At 43.3% G+C, this 10,656-nt stretch overlaps 1 long non-coding RNA gene across 1 annotated transcript; it reads left to right on the forward strand.

Moving 5' to 3' along the window:
* Positions 1–617: 617 nt before the first annotated feature.
* On the forward strand, positions 618–9,829 carry LOC122165298. Its single transcript, XR_006170446.1, has 3 exons — positions 618–710; positions 8,472–8,652; positions 9,474–9,829. It is a non-coding gene; the product is annotated as an uncharacterized LOC122165298 (long non-coding RNA).
* The last annotated feature ends 827 nt before the right edge of the window (positions 9,830–10,656 follow it).

Genomic DNA, 10,656 nt, shown 5'->3' on the forward strand with positions numbered 1-10,656 from the left:
TACTGCAGAATGTAACATCTACCCACAGAAATTGATCTGCAGTTCAGTAGCACCTTCTGTTCAAGGGCTCACGGCTTATTACAATCAATTGCAGAATATTACAAGGCTCTGAAGAAGTGAATACGTTTTTCTGATCTCGATATGTCCTTTTGGCAGTCATACCTGGCATAGTGCACTCCTCCAAGGGAAGGTGCTGGACTTCTGTCTTATTTTGGAGCTAATACACCTGCAGTGCTTACTAGGCAGCATGGAAGTTGCAAGTGCCCTGGCATTTCCAGAAATGCAGAGATAATGTTCTGGTTTTGTATTCACGCAGATATAAAGTACTGATCTAAATTGTAAATGTGGTTTTTGGAAACACAGAGTACCTACACAACCCATGGTCAACACTGGGAAGTTTGGGTGCTCTGTACATCTGAAAATGCAGGCCCTTGGGGTGCTGTGTTCCTTGCTGTAACCTGCAGGCAGCACTACTGGTTGGCACGCGAGTCTGAAACAGCATGGGGAAATCAGAACAGGCCTTTGTTATCTCAGAGCTTTGTATGTGACTGCTCTGCAGAAAGCAGAGTTGTCATTCCCCAAATATGTTTACATCTCTGTTCTCTGTAGGTGTTAGAAAGATCTGCAAGCGGGAGAGCGAGCATCTGTGTGAAAACAAACCTGTTTTATGCAGTCCTCCAAGTCACCAGAGCTGCTGGAATCCAACAAAGGTACATTATTTATATGCCTTGTCTAACTTGCATCCTATCTGTTTGTGTGGTGCACAGGACACTTTCCTATTGAAGATATGCTGGGGTTTTTGTGTTTGTTCTCATTACTGACCTCAGTGATAGAGGAACAGGCTTTTGGTAATACCCTGAAAGCAGATGTGAAGCAGCTTTCCAGTATAAGAAGTTTGGACTGAAGTGTACCAGCTACACTGCAGGGAAAGCAGAAGTGCCACATGCAAGCTGATGATGAATATAAAGACACAGCATCAGATCTGCTAATAGGTCAGATGATAGATCAGACCAGCAAGCAGGGACAAGCGATAGCAAAGTAACGTGAATGAAGGTAATGAAAACAGACTGGAAGCAGATTTAGGATGAACATAATTAGAGTTAATGTTAGCACTGAAAGCAGAGATTTGGGGGCTGGTGATGCCTGGGGCTAGTTGACGTTTATCAGCATAGCTTGACTGTCTCTCTAAGTGGGGTTTTGTACCTGGGAAGGGATTCTGACATTTTGTTCACAATTGAACCACCTGCTTATGTCTCATCAGCTAAAAAGAGCTTAAAGGCTTCTTAGCACACAGGAGGTATGGATCAGGCATGCAAAAACACTTGTGCCTTGGCTGCGCCATCTCTCAGGCATGGCCATAGGAATAGATAGCATTTTTTATGCCTTTTATTTTCACTAAAATCAAGGCATAAATATCTAAATAAGCCCATGTATAGCTAGTAGCATGTGAAAAATTCCATCAGATGTTTGCAGCTTAAAAAACATGCTGAAGTGCTGGGATTTATCAAGCTCTCTTGACCTCTTGTCTTCACGTATTTCACCTCTACCCATTATGCCAGTGACATTCCCATGACCAACTCTAACCAAGGGATCCTCCACACTGTCCTGATGTGTTCAGTACTGGTCCAGGCAATGTATAACAACTCTGTTCGGAATGTAACCCTGACCAAAAGGGCTGGGTTTGCATGAGAGGCTTCTCCTTGCTCCTTCCACTTGAGGATGCTGGAATAATCTCAATGAGAAACCAGTAATTTTTTAGCAAGCAATCATTGGAAGTCTGGTATAGGGTTATAATTCTAGTCTTGGCACATTTAACAAATTCACCAAAGTAAAAATGGGCAGACTTGGATATTTATATCTGCCACGGGATCAACAGAAACTTCCAGTTGAAGCCCTTGAATCTCTGCTCCCTCTTTTACTCTCCTCTCTCCCCCCTGCACCCTTTGCCAAAGTTCAGCTCAAGTTGATGAAGAATGTATTTTTTTGAATGGTAAATGCCTGGCAGGCCTAGGAACGGTCTACAAGCCAGGTGTGTGGCTCAGGCAGCTTCCAACTCCCTGCTTGGGTCTGATAGTGCTTTTATAAGAAAGCAGCTTCAATCCTGTCCTGGAAGAAACATTCCTGCCCCTGGGGGACAAGTGATTCATTCAGTCAGTGAGGTCAGTTTTGCTGCAGATCTGCCTTAGAAAAGCTGCCAAGCTGCATTGAACTTAACTCATAGTCACAAGCAATTCTGAAATTTGTGCTCTCTACCATTTTGCAAAATGGTAGAAATCATGGCCTTGGACTAAGCTAGGATCTAAAATTCACTGTCACCGAGGTAAGTCATTAAAGCAGCTTGAGTGGGAAAGGTTCATTCTTTGTGAATGAACACAAAAGAACCTGCAAGAGAATGAATCTCTGCAAAGCTGAGAGAGAAAGAGAGAAAAGAGGAGGTGAAGAATAGTTAGAATAAACCTGCAAAGTTTCTGATGATTATTTCCCAGTGGGGGTCTTCTCACTGTGAGAGGGTTCCTAGGGAAGGGGATACTCAGATGGAAAGGAAAGTAATTGGGGAACCAGCCACACTTATAAGACCCTAAATGAAGAGCAGCGTCCAATGAGATTTACAGGATGGAAATTAAGATTTACAGGTGGAAATTAAGCTGTGGGTTGGGAAGATCAGGTCACCCAGGACTGGATATGTGTTACCACAGCTGATGCATTAGGAGAAAAGAATGTGCAAAGGCTATAAATCTCTGGATTATGTCCCTGAAGGTAACTACAGTTATGGGATTACCTTTAAAGAGGCAACATTTGAAGCAACTCACCTCTAAGGGATATTTTCTCTTTGGCATCTCTGGAAAATCTTACAAATGTCACACCAAAACCCATTACTGATTGCCTTTCTCTTTTTGCATCCTCTAAGAAGAGGCATTCAAGACGTACTGTTGCTTCTCTGATACAAGGCCAAGCGTATTGATGGAAGAATAACCGGGTAAAAAGGAATACAGCATTTCTAGGTTCATGTCGAAATTGTGGGATGCAATAAAATATGGGGGTTTTCTGGGTGAGGAAGCTAGCCAAGCTGGTTTAGGTCATAGGAATCTTCCCTTCTGCTTATTCTGAAAGACTACTGATCTGGTATGAAAGAGCATAAGGCTTTCTTGTCCTTTTGACCCCACGCTTATGGCTGAAAGCTTTCTTTACTTCATCTTTTTGAGTAATGAGGGTGTCAGAGTCGTTGTGTGTTACATCCCCACACCAGATACAGGGCAGTAGCTGCATGGTGGCTGCTGGATCATCCTTTGCTGCTGTATCGTCTCCTTGGATCAGGATCAGTAACTGTCAATATTTTGGAACATGATTTACGTGGTCCAATCCAAAGCAAGTGGCATTGAAGTTAATAGTTTGGAAAATTCCTGTAAGAATTTGCTACTTCATCAAGATATGAGTCATAGCATGTCACGTGTTTTGCAGAACCTTAAAGAGAATGAAAATGGAAAAGCAAAACAGGAACTGGTTTGGGGGAAGTTGCTTTTACCCACATATCCGGGGTAGACAACCGCAAGGAATTGAATGACATCAATTCTGGGTGCAGGGCCTCTACAGGTGCCTAAAAACAAACAGTTGCTCAATAAAATGCAACCTTCCAGACATTCTTCTCACATCTCTTCAGAATTCTTAATATGTACCCGAATTGCTGTCCTCTAACCCTTCTGCACTATCCAGGACTGGGAATTGACATGCGCACACTATTAGATAATGACTTACGAAGCCCTTGGGGAGACAAGTTTTTAGTAATACATCCATAAAGGTCAAAATTCACAACAAATATTCAACTAAACCAAAAATAACGCAAAAGGTTTTTATCCTGTTATTCATGCTGGCTATTTCACTACTGGTATGCAAGCCAATTTCCATACTATTGTTCAGGCCACACTTCCTTCTACCCTCCAGGTGGCTCTGGCAGGACCTGGCCTGAAGTCTGCAGTGTGACCATGGGTGATTGGGTACAAAAGTGGGTCTGACTCTTGGCGATGCCAGTGTAGCTGCTCAAGAGTGTTTCTGGAGTGCTGGCCAATACTCCTTCCAAGTTTTAGGAGGCATTTTGGACCCTGCATTTGTGGCTTCTCTACATTAAATTTTGAAAAATTGATTGGCTCAAGAAGGTTTTAAAGGCAGAAGATCCTATGCGTTTATTCTCTTTATCTTCCGTGACTCAAATCAGTTGTGCTGGGCCTGACGCAGCTGAACCGTGACCCGCCATGCTAAGATCTCCTGAGCTGTTTATCAGCACAGGGCAGGAGAGTTCAGTGAGGGCAGAGAGCAGCACACAACATGCCACACTTCACAGCTACCTCTGGCCCATGTCATCATCAGCGTGGCTGCTTGGCAGAGTGCTTGGCATTCAGCCATGACTGCCCGCCAGCAGCTCTGTCCCATTGGAGCTCCAGCAGAACCCTTTCTGCTGCTGCTGCCCCCCAGGTGTGCCAGGTGATGGCAAGCACAGGTTCTGAGTGTGATCTGCTCTTCAGTGGCATCAGCAGAATCTCACTGATAAGCCTGAACTTTAAAACCCGTAGGGAGTCAGAGAAGACGCAACATTGAATGTTTCCACTATCCTGTCAAATTTCTTTTTGGGAGAGACAGTGAACTTGAAACTGTCACAATATCTGCTCTCCCACACCGTCCGTGTCCTCAGAATGCCAGAGGTCTTTACTCCAGTAGCTCTGTCTGCCCAAATCCTGCAGAGAGCACATAGAGACCTTTAAGCATTGGAAATACTGATTGATGTCTGAGCTTAAGAACAGCATTTCACAGATGCATCAGGCCAATACTGCATCCTCTGCAACCTGAAAATCCAAGAAATGAAGAAGACACAATTATAAAATGCTTCTGGAAAGCAAGGATCATCCTGCATCAAGCCACATGTTAATTGCCTTTGGGGTCTTTCAAGAATCTGTCCCAGGGCAGCCAAAGATTTTCCATTCAGTGTGGAAATATCTGTTTATCAAACATCTTTGTTTGGAAGATCTCCTAAGTTGATTTTCTGAGGTATGAAATGACAGACAGCCCAATGGATTTGAGAAAAATTCTAGTTAAGCATGGCTTCAAAAAAGATGCAGGCATTTCAGTGAGAACCCTATGCTTGCCTACTGCTCATCAGGCAGTGGTGCTGTATAATGATGGGATAAGTGTACTCAGACTTCGATAGGGCTCAGTGAAGCAGAGAGGAGCTGTCTGATCACCTCATTCATGTCTCAGGAGCTTATTTTTTTGAGGAGGAGGACTTGAATATAAATATGTGGATCAGCATGGAAGCACTGCAACATTCACTGAATTTCCTGAAGATCGGTTGGTGGTTTAAAATCTGCCATTCCAGGACATTGGGCCCGGTGTTGACTCTAAAATAGACCCACTCCCACTGATGCCCTCTGCATTCTGCTGGGCTGTGGGAGACCAGGACCTCCTCCCAGGAACCCTTCATCAGCTTTATGCTTGTTGATTCATACCAGTGCCTGCAAGGGCAACCCCATCATCCTATGGAGAACGTATGAATGAGCAGCACTGCAAAACAAACAAAAAAAGCCAGCAAGGTTTTCCTCAACATGCAGAAAAGTTGCAGACTCCAACTGCAGAGCTCCTATCTCCCTCCCACCGCCCCCTCCAGCCTGGGTGCCCTGTGTGAAGGAACTGGTGACTTGGGGAAAAAAAAACCTGTCATGAGGTCATACCATTATCACATTTCTATTCCAGTGCTTTCTCACTGCCTACAATTATCACTCTTTTATTCTTGTACTTGGCTTCTTAGACTTTGATCTAGTCCCTCGCTTCATATCCTTTGATGCATTTTAGCTTACATTGTCTGTAACCTGACCCCTTGTCATCTAATTCCACCAACTTCTCACAACCCATATCAACCACTCTCTCCCCTCTTTCATCTCTCTTTTGTATAAATGCATACAGAGCCGTAACAAAGAGACTACAGTGTAGCTGTAGAACTTCCAAGATCCTTAGAAGTGCTGGGTAAAGTCCCTATGCATTTATTTTACTCCCCACTTAAAAAAAAGAAAAAAAAAAGAAAAAATTTTTTTTTATCCCTTTTTTTTTTTTTTTTTTTCCCTGTAGACAAAAAAAATACTAAGGAAAGGAAAATAAACATATAGGTATATTTCTGAATTGGTTATGAAACCCTTTATTTAATCATTTTTCTTATAAATCTACCTTCAAGTTCTCTCCAGTGACATTCAGGCTGCTGAGACACGGTACGTTTTCATCATTAAATACTGGCAAGCTTTGATCATGTTTACTTTCATTGACGAAAAGGGAGGAAAGGCCAGTGCTTACGTTGCAAATACCAATTAGTGCAGGACTGCAGTCTGTGCATGTGTATTTATAAATGCATATTTAGAGGAAAGAAAATAATTTGGTTTGTGCAATGTAGGAAATGTGGGCAAAAACATACGGTCATATTTTGCTATGTCGAAATAACACAGAGACAGACCTTCAGCTCTCAAAGGTGATTCAGGAGATGGAAGTCTCTTTAAATCAATGGATTATAGGATGTGGGCATGTCTGAGCACTTGGGAATATTCTTAACTCCATCTTTATGTACCTACATTTTTTGGCATCCTGGTCCTAAATTCCCTTAGATCCTGGATTTTGAGTTCAGAGTTGGTGATGCAGTTTTATACAGTTCCATCCTATACTTCTGGGTATATATTTAGCAGCAAGATGGAACTGAAGGAAGAGAGAGGAAAGAGATTTTTTTTAGATGCCTCTGAATATTCAGAAAGATATTTACAATAATATTTCTCACTCTGCGTGACAATAATAGACTTGTAAGGGCAGAGAGAGGCAGCTGAGCACAGCTCTGCATGGTGGCTGTGACTTCTGGCTCAGGGCAGCTACTTGCTTTATTTTTAGCTGCTGGGAAGCAGTGAGGAAGACTGTGCATTGAACCAGGTGAGCCCTGGAGCTCCTAGGCAGGTCCCACACACACTGGTGCTGCTTGGGATTTGTATGTTCAAGCTGTAGCCACCCACCTGTGGGTGCGATCCAGCTGAGGGCTGATAGCTGGTGGGCTTTGGTTTCTCTTCTGGATAGTTTGACACCGACAGCCACGTCCTGCCAGGACTTGAGGGCTTTCTGGCTGACACTCACTGGTTTTGATTTGCCACATTCGTCCCTAGTCCAGGAAGGTCACAAATCAACATAGAGATGAACCAAAAGTCTCTGTTTGAACTTCAGATGTTCAGCAAAGGCAGTCCCAAGGAGCTGCTGAGGACGTGGTCTCCTTGGTATGTTTGGTGAGCACAAACCAAAACAACTCTTCTTTCTACCTACACCCAGTGCATCATGGAAATCTGGTGGAACTTATGCTTAAGGCAGCTGCTACTACTCCACAGATTTGACCCATGGTTTTCTGATAGGACATTGGAAAGAAGCAACATCTCTCACCTATCCTCATTTCTTTCCTCACCCAGAGATACTGGGCTTCCACTGCCTTGGCCATATATAAAATATGCCATGTTGTGCTGCACGCACAGCCTCTCCGTTTGGAAGAGTGGTCCATCCTCACAGCCTGACCTGTAGTCCTTCTCCCTCCTGTGGGTTCTTTTCTGCCTGCAGTGCTGTGACTGTGAATAACATTTCCAACAAATACTTTGGGAAATTTCTAGGTAATAAATTTCTCCACTGCAAGCAGTTCCCAATGTCAGGCAAGCAGTATTGCAGGTGCCAGGAGAAATAAAAACAGAAGAAAAAAAAAAAAAAAAAAAAAAAAAAAAAAGAGAATAAAAAGAAATATAAAGAAAACCTTGACTTTTTGCTTTGTCCTGCAGTCGCTGGCTGGTTAAAACACCATTTATGCTGACTGATTTCAATCTCTAAAATCATGTTTTCCATACCAGTGGGCCAAATAGTTCCTGGGCAGTTTGAACACCTGTGAACCTGGCATGCTGGGCTCTAAATAATGCAGACGCAGCAGTTTGCTCTGCTCCTCTCTGGTTCATGTCCTTTTCTAGCTGGCAAAAACCTCTGATAGCGACAGTATTTTGCAGCTGGAAAATAGGTCACCTTCATAGTTATATATTTATACACACATGCATGTGTCTGTGGCTGTGTTGATATATCCCCTGTGATGCCCTGAAGTTGGACAAATAAGCAGAATAGTTACATTCAAAGGAGAATTCCAGTTTTGCCAAAAATGAAAATTCCCAAAGGGATGGTGGGATTTGGTTGGACAAGCAGGTTACAAATATGTAAGTACCTTCAGAAGGAATTCTAAGCTGCTTTCTTGGAACAGAGCCTTTTAAGAACGAGAAGTCTATCACTAGCTGAAGGTACGGTTCCTCTTTGCTGAGGATTGTGTGTTTCACCAAACCTGTGCAGGTGGCTGTGTGTATGGATGCATGTACTCAGAGAATGTGTCCTTGAGACAAACTGCAGGAACTCTGCCTCTGAATAATCAGTTATTTTATTTACAGGTTTTCTACATACGGTGGTGAACCAGCAGGTTTATTTATACTAAAGAAGTTTCTCATCCATTATTGATGCCTAAATCAGCTCTGGTCTTTCCCTGGCCTGCAACTCCTCTAATGTGAGCGTGTGTATGAAGCATCTTTGAGTTCAGCATGGATGGTTTGCTTACCATCAATTATGCATGTGGTAAGCACAAAGGAACTGTTTAGGGGACAAGGAGAGGCTTCTCCTTCAGTTTTCAGGGGCAAATGTTGCTAGTCATAGAGTTCCCATCTCCCCGTACTTTCCCTTATTGCACCCAGCTCTGTCTATTCAGCAGCAGCTGCTAATTCAGTGGCAATAAAGTCTAGGAAAAGCCCTTGGGTTTTTGGAGTTGAATGGGAGGCATTCAGTTTAGAGTTACTGCCCGTGACTTTTCTTTGTGGATGCACTGTGTAGTGTTTACTCTGTTCCAGAGCACGACTTCCATTTCAAAAGGAACACCATCCATGTAGTGACTGGCAGCCAAATCTTTTTGTAGTTACATAAAACACAACCTCAGTTTTGCTTTTGGAATATCTATGAGGCTTCAAATATGTGCTGCCTCTCTGTATAACCACTGTAATGAGCTGAACTTCTGCTGGAAATCATTGAGAGTATTCCCTTGGACTTTGAGCATCCAGAGGGCTCTCCATAGCTCCGTGTGGCCCTGGCACAACCCGTGTTTGTTCAGACATGCATTTTAGCATGGCTGCTAAACCACCTAGAATTAGTGAAGAGAATATGTGCACAAAGAGTGGGACCTTGTGCTGGAGCCAGCCCATCTGCACGTTTGGTCCAACCCCTGGGAGCAGTGCCGATGTACAGCTCCGAGGTCCTGATCAAATCCCTCCCCATTCAAAACTGATGAACATATGGAAAATTGTTACCTTTGTGATTCCATGATTCCTTGATCGTGGTGTGTGTCCCTAATCTAGGGCTGGTCTGCTTTTTGTTTTGTTCATCCACCCATCCTTTTAACTTTACAGGAAGAAGCCCTACAAAGGAAAGAGAATCAAGCCAGCAAGAAAGTGCTTCCCATTTTCTAAGTCCCACTGTGCTTTTTAAGCTCCTGTTCTGCTCTCCCATGGAAGAATCTCCTATTCTGCAGTCCAGTCCTCCTGGACCAATAGGTCAACCAGCCTGGTGAGCTCCACAAGGCCATTGACACAGAGCAGCTGTTGGCTGCTTTCTTCTCCTGGTATTACAGGGGATTGAACTGAACTGTGGCTGCTTTGCAGGAGCATAGCTGAAAGGACATCTATACAGCAATAAAAACAGAGCCGCCGCAGCCATTACATCAAGGAGTATCAGATCCTTTGATGGAAACATGAGTGTCTCTAAACTGGAGGTAATCGAGGGCTGCATCTGACACACGTGGTACTGCCATCTCGTAAAATGTCATGGATGCTTGACCTGAGATGCTCAAGCCACAGTTGGTTCCTCAGGGTGGGATTAATGAAGTGGTGGGAGGTTGGGGAGGTGATGGTTAAAGCATCTTAAAGACCTGGTGTGCCATTTATAATGCCCAGGAGAAAAACACAGCAGTCCCTTATTTAGATGAGTTGGGGTAGTGTATTACAGCATTTCTTACTGTCTGAGCTGTGCCCTGTGAAGTCTGCCTTGAGTATTTATAGGGCAATTAGTTGCTGCAAATATGTTTTTAAAATAAATTTTAGGGTGTTTTTTTATTTTTTTCATTTGAAATAACTTATTAGCACTTAACAGAACTTCAAATGTAGCAGATTTCAAACGGCATATAGGCTTCTAGGCTGAGATTTTTTCCTCTTTTAACAAATCTAGATGCCAAATTCCTATTCCAGTTATTGGTAGCTTCTTATCCAAATCACTTTAACAGCTTTGAACATCTCAGCTATAACATGGCAGATCAGTATGACCACAAATTAGCCGTGAAGGACGTGGAATAAAAAGAGCACAGCAAACAAAATCCATCTGTCCTTCTAAGATCCTCACCCTGCCAGATCTCCCCAAAAGCCACAACTTCTCTTTCTAAATGGGTGCAAGTTCTGTTTGCTTTTGAAAGTGTCTCCAGGAGCATTTTCCCCACTGAGGTCTGTGCTTTTTGCTCAGCGCTCGGCTTCTGTAATGTGGGTGAACACTCAGGAGCTGTGCAGGGGTAAATGGGGCTTGGTAAGCTTTTTAGCAATGCTG

The sequence above is a fragment of the Centrocercus urophasianus genome, unplaced genomic scaffold (assembly GCF_019232065.1).
Source record: "Centrocercus urophasianus isolate 14NV4802_14NV808 unplaced genomic scaffold, USGS_Curo_1.0 seq_29, whole genome shotgun sequence".
Taxonomy (NCBI): domain Eukaryota; kingdom Metazoa; phylum Chordata; class Aves; order Galliformes; family Phasianidae; genus Centrocercus; species Centrocercus urophasianus.